The sequence below is a fragment of the Sitophilus oryzae genome, unplaced genomic scaffold, assembly GCF_002938485.1.
Source record: "Sitophilus oryzae breed Bouriz unplaced genomic scaffold, Soryzae_2.0 scaffold_378_pilon_pilon, whole genome shotgun sequence".
Taxonomy (NCBI): domain Eukaryota; kingdom Metazoa; phylum Arthropoda; class Insecta; order Coleoptera; family Curculionidae; genus Sitophilus; species Sitophilus oryzae.
Window position 1 is genome coordinate 23,306 of NW_022146949.1, and position 9,572 is coordinate 32,877.

The 9,572-nt window shown below is 30.8% G+C and overlaps 1 long non-coding RNA gene across 1 annotated transcript; it reads right to left on the bottom strand.

Annotated features, from left to right (window-relative positions):
- Positions 1–1,887: 1,887 nt before the first annotated feature.
- Positions 1,888–3,116, bottom strand: LOC115885242. The gene is made up of 3 exons (XR_004050700.1): positions 3,029–3,116; positions 2,710–2,970; positions 1,888–2,019 (listed from the first exon to the last, which is right to left on the bottom strand). It is a non-coding gene; the product is annotated as an uncharacterized LOC115885242 (long non-coding RNA).
- Between the last annotated feature and the right edge of the window lie 6,456 nt (positions 3,117–9,572).

Consider the following 9,572-nt stretch of genomic DNA (forward strand, 5'->3'; position numbering starts at 1 on the left):
TATTTCATATGGCTCTTTCAGTATATAAAAAATGTTATTTTTTTAATCCTCCGTCTATTGAAAAAAACATGGAGTGTTCCATTTGAAAAAAGAAGAAATTTTAGAATTTTAGAATTTAGAATGAGTGGGAGGGGGGTTAATCACTTCGACCTTACAGATCCATTGTGTCCCCCCTTTCTTGAATCATAACTCATCATACAGTCCCAGGGCTTTGACAAAAGCCAGTATCTGGGACGGTTTTATAGAGGGTAGTTCTCCATCTCCAATATCAGTCGTACCAAAATTCATGGCACGAATGGTTGTCGTCTCGGCGCACTCAGTGATAAGGTGTACTGGTGTTTCCCCATCTTCCCCACAGAATCTGCATTCGCTGTTTCTTCTTAGTCTCAATCTACTGAGGTGTTCATTGAGGAGACAATGTCGTGTTAAAAACCCCGTGACAATCCGAAGATTGTTCTTACTCAGACCCAGGAAGATCTGTGATTTTCTTGATCATAAGCCCTCAGAAACTTCTTCGAGTGTCTTAGACCATTGCAAAGATTTCCATTCCAGGTTGCGGATGGAATCTTCCAAGTTCTTGAGTTCCGCCTTGAGTTGGTTACCACTTGGAAAGCAGAACGGTTCTGGTCCAGTTAGTGGAGTGTTCGCTCCTTTCCTAGCTAGATTATTTGCTTTTTCATTGCCTCTATCCCTTGGTGAGCAGGCACCCAGTGTAGGAGGACTTTGTTTTCTTTGCCTAATTTATTCAGCTTCTATGCATTCTTTGACCAATTTCGAATTGATTGATACTGAGTTGATCGCCTTTAACGCTGCTTGACTATCAGACAAGATGGCTATTTCTTGTTTCCGATAGTTCCTATCTAAGATAAGTTGTACGCATCTCTCGATAGCGTAGAGAGTCTGTAGGATACTAGGGTAAGTGCCCATTGGTTCGGAGTAATTAGCTCTCGGCCCAAACACTCCGATCCCTGTTCCCGTATTGGTTTTGGAAGCATCAGTATACCAAGTTATGGTATGGTCTTTTAACTGCTGGGCAAGCTGTTTCGCTCTTCCGCTCCTTCTTATTGCTCAATACTACATTGACATGTTTGTGTGAAAAAGAAGACAAATTATGTTATATTTTAGAAAGTTTGGCGTAGAATTTTGAACATCCTCTATGATTTACGATTACAATATTTATAGCAAAGAAAGTACAGCATCTAAAGTAAATACCTAATATAGTTTTGATTTCAGCACAGTTCTTGTTTTTAATATTTTTTTTTAAAAGGCTAAAAAATATATATTTTTAATTTATTTATTAATATGAGAAACTATCAAAATATATGTATTTACGCATATCTTATGGATTATGTAAAATGGTCTGAAAGGAAGCCGAAAATGCAATAATATACAGGGTGTTCCATTTAAAAAAAAACTTCCCCATCCATTTACACTTTTTTGAGCCACCCTATAAAAGTTAAAATATTTTCCTGAAATGCATCCTAGAACAGACTTTAGGTTTGTACTATTGCCTGGCCCTGTATTGCTCTATTGTATACGGTTACTATAAATATTGATGGTTTATTGATTAGATCACACTTATATCAACCTTTTTGCAACAACTAAACTTGAGACTAACTATAGAATAACTATAACTTTCAAAGACATGCATTGCAAGACTGGAATTTTATTTTTTCGATGTGGAATAACTATTTCTCTTCTAAAGACAAATTTCTGAAATATCCGTTAAACAAGATAATAAAACTCGAAATAAGAAACAGACCCGTCAAAATAATGATTTATTGCTATTACTGTGTGATTCGTTTTCATGTCAATTTTATTCCCCGACTTCCAAGAAAGAAACTTTTCCTTCCGATCATAATAAAGCCATTTTGCAACAGAAAGAGAGAATTTTTTTATCATTCTCAATATTTATGGACCTAAGGAAAAAAAACTTCAAATCACGACTTTCTTGGAAAAGGTTCCTTTTTCTTTTATTTCATTCTAATCGTTTATATTTCTGTACGGTTTTCGAAAAACCTACCGAGAACGGAAAGAAAATAAGAAACAAATATATAACCATTAAATACCAAACGATCGAAAAAAACGGCGTCCAAGACGGCTGGGGAATGACAATCGATAATAATTCTAGCGAGGTCAAGCCCGAGAGACGTCATTTACTTGGCGCATACTCTTCTTAATTTTTTAATGGTGCTTACGGTCAGCTGGCCTTAAGGAGGAAAAAATTAAAAGAAAAGAATAAATTTGAATAAGTAATATTTGGCGACCCAATTCCGGAAAAAGCCGAACCGCTCCGAAATTATCAAAAGCTTTGGAGAGCGACCTTTTAAGAATAGCGCCAAATACCGTATGATCGAAAAAAAACGGCGTCCAGTTGGCTTGGAAATGACGATCGATGACATTTTCCATATAATTTTACATATAAAATGACAGCGATCTTCATTTCATAGCCATCGCTGACGCCGTTTTTATTCGATCATACGGTATTTACCTAGTCAAAATTAAGAATCTTTGACACCGTTTTTTTTTCGATCATACGGTAGTAGCCTTAGACTAAAGTAAGGTAGTAGCCTAATCAAGGGTAGTAGTAATAGTCTCATAAAATTGCATTATTCTAGCGCTTTTCATGTTTAAGATAAGGAATAAAAGCATTATTTTTTATAACCTGGATGTCCAAAATTTACTAATATTAGTCTAAAATAAACATACCTGTGAAGTTATTCCTGTGACCTGTGACTTTTACAGAGTTGTATATGATGGATGTGAAGAATTTCCATAAAAATAAAACATATCTGTTCTTTGTACACAAAATGCTCACTTTTGATGTAATCATTTCGTTTCAGCAAGCGAAGTTATGAGTCAGTGTTTGTGTTTACACGTCTAGGGGTCTAGCAGTAACTGCGAAGCAAAGTATTTATTATTATATAACCATTTAGGTAATCCGACGCTTGATTTCATGCAAAACCATGGCTAAAATTTTTAAAATATCAATTTGTGTATTAGATCAACCTACTCTGTATAAACTTACATTATAATATAAGAACTAAAAACCGATGAACTAATAAATTTGGTCCAAATTTGATCTAAAATAAAATGTTTATTTTGAAATGTCAAACAAAAAAAATGCATAGCCACCTAGGTTACTTTTCCGGGAGTATGCGGTGTGGGAGTGTGGAGAGGGATATAGGCATGAGCAGTACTATCGACAGTTCTGTTATTACCCAATATCGATAGTAAAAATAATTATTAGTATAAGAATGGGCAATCAATTAGAGTTTGGTATTATAAAATACTTTGTTTAAAATCTAAAAATTAATAATTTGTAATACATACTCTTAAAAGAATAAATTTTAATTTTATATTAAAATATGTTTTAAACAATTTTTTTTCTTCTTCCAACTTCGATTATTTTAAATATTTTGATATGATTTATTATTTATTGTTCTACAGTATGTCCCTCGGATTGTCTTTACAAAGGAAAAATTTTTAATATTGACATTTTGAGAAAAATGCATTCTTCATAAAAAATGTTGCATTCCATAAAATGGTTAATCCCGTTTATACTTAAATTTCCATGCCGTTTTGGAGAAAGTTAAGAAAACCATAAAAATATAGTTGAATTTTTTCTAAATCCTAAAAATCAAAAGGCGTTTCTATGGAAATATCAATTCAATTTCATTCTTTGTTAAATGGTTATTATTAATTTTAGTTTCAAAAAAATAAAATATATTTATTATGTTAGTGATCCAAATCAAAATATATTTATTATGTTAGTAGGTACATAATAAATATATTTTGAACACCCTGTATCATTTAACTAAAATATCTTTACATATATCTTTTTTTTGATCTCTATAAAACTCTCCTACCAAATTTTAGTCCTCCAACTTCAGAAACAATTAGCGATGGGAACTATTGAATGAATTAGACTATCGAATGGTTAATGAATGAATGATTTCAACTATCGAATGGTTTTATTCGAATAAAATCATTCATTTATTTGTATACTAAAGCATATGTGATAACCTCGCCGTTCGACTAAATGGTTATCGTTGAGCCACGACTATCGAATGCTTTTGATAAATGAAATTTAGTATTCGTTTGATTTTTGTATGCGTCAGTGCATTATTAGTTCTTCCAAATTTTTATAACTTCGCCGTATAAACACTGTGCTATTTTTGCGTTTATTAAAATAGTTAAAATACTAAAATAGTAGTTATTTTTTAATTTTATTTATTGACGATTGTGTGCATGTGCAGGTGGTCAAAATTTTTCCGAAAAGTTGTGTGGTTTTCCGTAGTCCGATCTTTCAATTATTTAATTTTATATGGTATATGGTCTATTTTTTAATGGGAAATTTTGAGAAGTAGCAATTTTTAAGAGAGATGAGATGAACTTAAATTAATTTTAAAAGTACATATTTGTATTTTAGATGTTTTAATAATATGAATTAGTTGAACTTAATAATCATATTAAAGTAATGTGGTTAAGTAAATGGTTATCGAACTCAAACTATGGGGTGAGAAAATTAAAATGAAAGTTTTACACGTGCCAATTTTAAAAAAAAGTTAACGATGTTTGTATTTTGTTTATGCTAATTCTCTTACATGTAGTTTTTTGCGAAGAAATATTTCATTTATTTTTTAAAGTAAATGCCAGTAAAAGTAATATAATTAATTAATATAATTTTTAAATAGAGATATAAAGCACCTAATATAAATAATTTTGATTTCTAATTTTTTATTTATATTTTCGTTCCATTACACTGCATGCTTAGAAAATTAATAAATGTTTATATTTCATGATTTTAAAATTTGTTGTTAATATAACAAATTAGTTCTGTAATTATTATTATTTAACAAACCAACGTTGCCAAAAAATTTAAAGACTATATTATTTTTAAATAGGATCTAATATAAATAATTTTGACATCTAATTTGTTGTTTATATTTTGCTACTACTTAAAAAAATATTGATATTAAATCATTTTAAATTTTGTTGTTAATAGGTATAACAAATTATTACTGTTATTATTATTTATTAAACCAGTCTTTGCTTAAAAACATTAAAAATCACTTTCATGTTCTTACATCCAAAATAACAAGTATTATTGCAGTGTAACAACAGAATATTAATAAAAAAAAATGCAGAATATATAGACATACTATCCCTAACTAACTAAAGCCAAACAATAATATTCTTTGCTAATATCAACTAATGCCAAAATATGGCAACAGCGCCCTTCATAATGTATTTTCTGTGTAAATACTAGCACCTCAATAAAAAAAATAATGTGTCCTTATCTATATCTGACTCCGCAAAAAATCAAAGATGCCGGCTTCTTTCATAGCATTGCCACCGACTGCTGTCGGGTTTCTCGGAAAGAAACCTACGTCGCCGGGCGACAACTAAAATTCAGTTAATATTTTATTATAATCGATCCTGACGAATAAATGAATTTCATAAATGAATGAATTTTATAAATGAATGGTTTTTGCTGTCGAATTACTAGAATACAATATTTCAAGGCAGATGACGGATCTATTCGATAATTTTTATTCGAATAGTTTTCAACGAATGTTTTCTAACTATCGAATTATTCCAATGAATTACAACTATCGAATGTTTCGATAGTATTCATTCGATACTTCCCACTACTAGAAACAATGGCACCACTGACAATTTTTTACCACATTGCAATTTAACATTTGTTTAAACAAATTGAAATATTACAAAAAGTATTAATTTTAGGTATATAACATTATATATAAAAAAATTATGAAATTTTACGCAGAATATAAAAATAAACAAAAAAATAGGGTGCTGCATTTAAAAAAGCATACCTATATTATATTCGCCACACTTTTTGAAGGTATGCAGAACAATTTTGAATGCGGAAAGATACGATGAGCAGAGCGAATAGCGCATGCGTTTATCAGCTGGAACATAAAATAGGGTAATAAACAAGAATAACAAAGTTTGAACTGCTTTGAACAGCTTTTTGAACAGCTTTGAACAGCTTTTTAGCGTAAAACAACAGACCTGTTCAGTTTTTGTTCAAACCCGTTCAAAGCTGTTCAAAAGCGGTTCAAAGCGGTTCAAACCCGTTTATTCTTGTTTATTAGCCTATTTTACATGTTCCTAGCTCATTTACGCGCATGCGCTGTGCGCTCTGCTCCTGCTCCTGATGCAGAATCGGCCTTCTACCCCTACTTGTGTATCTTAACCTTTTCCTATAACTTTTATATTTAATTTTTTTGTAAACCTTGAAACAATTGAGATAATGGACTTTACTCTATCGTTGACTAACCCTGTACATATATCGAGAAACTATGGTTGTGGCTCGTTGAATTTGACACTCTATGTCAGTTTAATAATATATTTTCGTACTTTTATGCTTAGGCTTGATTTTCATGCATCCTTTGTCCGACGATACGTTGATACGATATTAATTTTATTGGTAGAATTTAAAGACTTTGATTGGTTAGAAAATAACGCAGTTTTTAAATTTATTGCACTTTCATGCCTCCGTTTATCGGATATACGTTGGTGTCATTTTATATTTTCGTTTCCATAACGATTTTGCTATTTTACTTATATTTTTTTAAGATTAGATTACATTTGTCAAAAAAGTGTTAAAAGTGTATGAACGGGTCCGTTAGCTCTGGTCCGGGCTAAAGTAAAATATTTACGGATGAAAAGTGACGCGAAGACGCTATGACCAATCAGAGCACCATCGGACCAACGTATCAACGTATAACGGATGCATGAAAATCAAGCTTTAGGCGTAAAAGAGCTTTACTTTTATGCCTAGACGTTAAAATGATTTTTTTATATTGTCAATCACGTCGAAAAAAATAATACTTTTGTGACGTTTGAAAAAAAAGTATTTTATATTACACAACTGTAATTTACTGCCCATTTTTAAATCTAATAATAATTCTTTTATTATCGATATTCGGTATCAACAAAACTATCGATAGTGTAGCTCATGTCTATATCCCTTTCTACGCGCAGAGCGCAGATCCAGCGCAGACTTGAGGAAATACCTATTAGGAGGCTATGATTTTTGTTTGATTTTTGACATTTCAAAATAAAAAGTTTGTTTAAGCTTAAATTTATTAATGTGTCGGTTTTTGTTGATAAATTATTTGCTGTTATTTGTCTCTGTATATGATATTGTATAATACCAGGTTGTCATTTCTGACCTCGAGCGCCGATTTTCGTATATACGAAGAAAATATCAGTACAAGATGTACTGAATAAAGAACACAGATAAAGAAAGAACGGCAAGTATTTTTAATTTATGAAGCACTTCGCAAGCAAACGCAAGACTTAATGTTAATCTTAACGGAAATTTGTGTGATTATTTGAAATACAAAATCATGAAAAGTGAATATTTAGTGTTTGTCGTTGGGCAATCTTCACATGCAGCATATACAACTGAATCAGTAACAGAAACAACTTCACAGGTATGATTAAACTAATTAGTGAATTCTAAAACGTTCTGTGCGTTACGTTCCGTGCTAACTAAGTGCAAATATTTTATAGGCTGGTAGTTTTCGATAAAGAAACATATTTTTTATATCTCTTTACCGTTTTTCAAATAAGTCCAAAATAACCGAGTTATTTTACTTTGAAAATTTCCAAAAGAAATGATTTTGAGGGGTAAACCGCTGTCAAATTTCTGGACACTAATACCAATAAATAATGCCAACTGTACCACGATTAATACCACTAATATCAAATAGTGCCAACATCTTGTACACCAAAATACATTAGCGGTTTACCCTTCGGATTTTTTGTTAAATTTTGAGAACCACTGTGTCTTTTCTGGGTTTTATTTCTTGTAAATTTAATCTACTACTTATGTTATCATATTATCAAAAAATTATGTTTTTTCACTAAAAACTAAAAAAATTTCCGAATTTTTTTTCAAAAAACTCCAAATTTACAGTTTTTTCCTCGAAAAATTCCTCATAATCTTGATTTGCACTTATTTAAGATTCACCCTGTATAGGTTCGGTTGAGGACGCAAACGAGAAAAATTAAAATATGTTTATTAAAACGTAATTTTCGCCTAAATGCCAATTGCAATATAATTTTCTTTTTATGTAAAAAAAATCTAGGACGTATTTAGTAGGTCTTTTATAATCTTCCTCGGTAATTCCCATTCTCTACTTCCGCTAAAATTCGTTCGCTATTGTTCTAAAATCCTCTTCCATTTTCCATCTTCTATATTTGGAAATGTCATTGGTTTCTCTACTAGACTATAAATATTCTAGATACAAAATCTCTAGCATAATACTAAGTAGTTTCAACATTGTTCTTCTTACATTTTCATACTGTATACAGGGTGTTCCAGAAATAAGTGCAAATATTTTAAGGGGTGGTAGATCTGGTCAAAAGAAACATTTCTTCTCTTACCGTTTTTCAAATAAGTCCAAAATAACCTAGTTATTTTACTTTGAAAATTTCCAAAAAAAAATAATTTTTTGCTAAAATTTTGAGAACCACTGGATCTTTTCTGGATTTTCTTTCATGTAAATTTGGGCTACTACCTATGTTGCTATATTATCAAGAAATTATATTTTTTAACTTAAAATTTAAAAAATTTCCAAAATTTTTTTTTGCAAAAAATACCTTATGGACGTGTTTCTGAGACCGAAATATACTACCAGTTAAAATATTTGCACTTATTTTTGGGACACCCTGTATAAAGCGAGGGCAACCTCTCGGCATTTAAGGATACACATGATGGTGTGATCAGTTTGTCTCAAGTACAGGGTGTCCAAAATTCGAGGGTGACCACTGGAATTTCGGAAACTCTAAAAGATACAAAATGTTAAATTATATCAAAGTTGCGCAATTTTATGACCAGTAAAAGCCTATATGAAAAGTAAAAAAAATTATTTCAATTTCACTAAACACTGACTATAATAATTGATAAAACCTTAGATAAATCTTCCATTCTACCGGTGCGTCTCAAAAGTGGCTCACCCCTATAACTTTTTTTTAGATAAAAAAGAACGTGATTTGGTATGTTAGTATATGACATAAATTGTATAGGATTGGTTGACGTATCCAATTGTTTTTGGTCACTTCCTGTTTTACCGGAAATGACTACAACTTTTAATTTTTAAATGGTAGAAATATACTAATTTCTACTTTATTCTATAGAAAATGACACTCTAAATAGATTGACATATCATTTTCGCGTATGATTTATTTGAAATTGTAACATGCGGTTCATTTGACTCAAAATACCAAGTGTATGGTACCAAATTATTCGTAAAAAATGCATTTTCCAAATAATTAACCTTCATTAAAATTAGTGTTTTTAACACAGCCATGGCGGTCTAGATTAAAATTTAAAATATGATTTGTTTTTAAGCAAAAATGTCAAAATTTGACATGAGATATATTATTCTATTCAAAGTGCCATTTTCTATAGAATGAAGTAATAGAACAAATATACCGAGGGTGCCATTTAAAAATTAAAAGTTCTAATTTTCGGGAAACAGGAAGTAACCAAAAACAATTGAATATGTCAATCAATTCTAACTTATGTC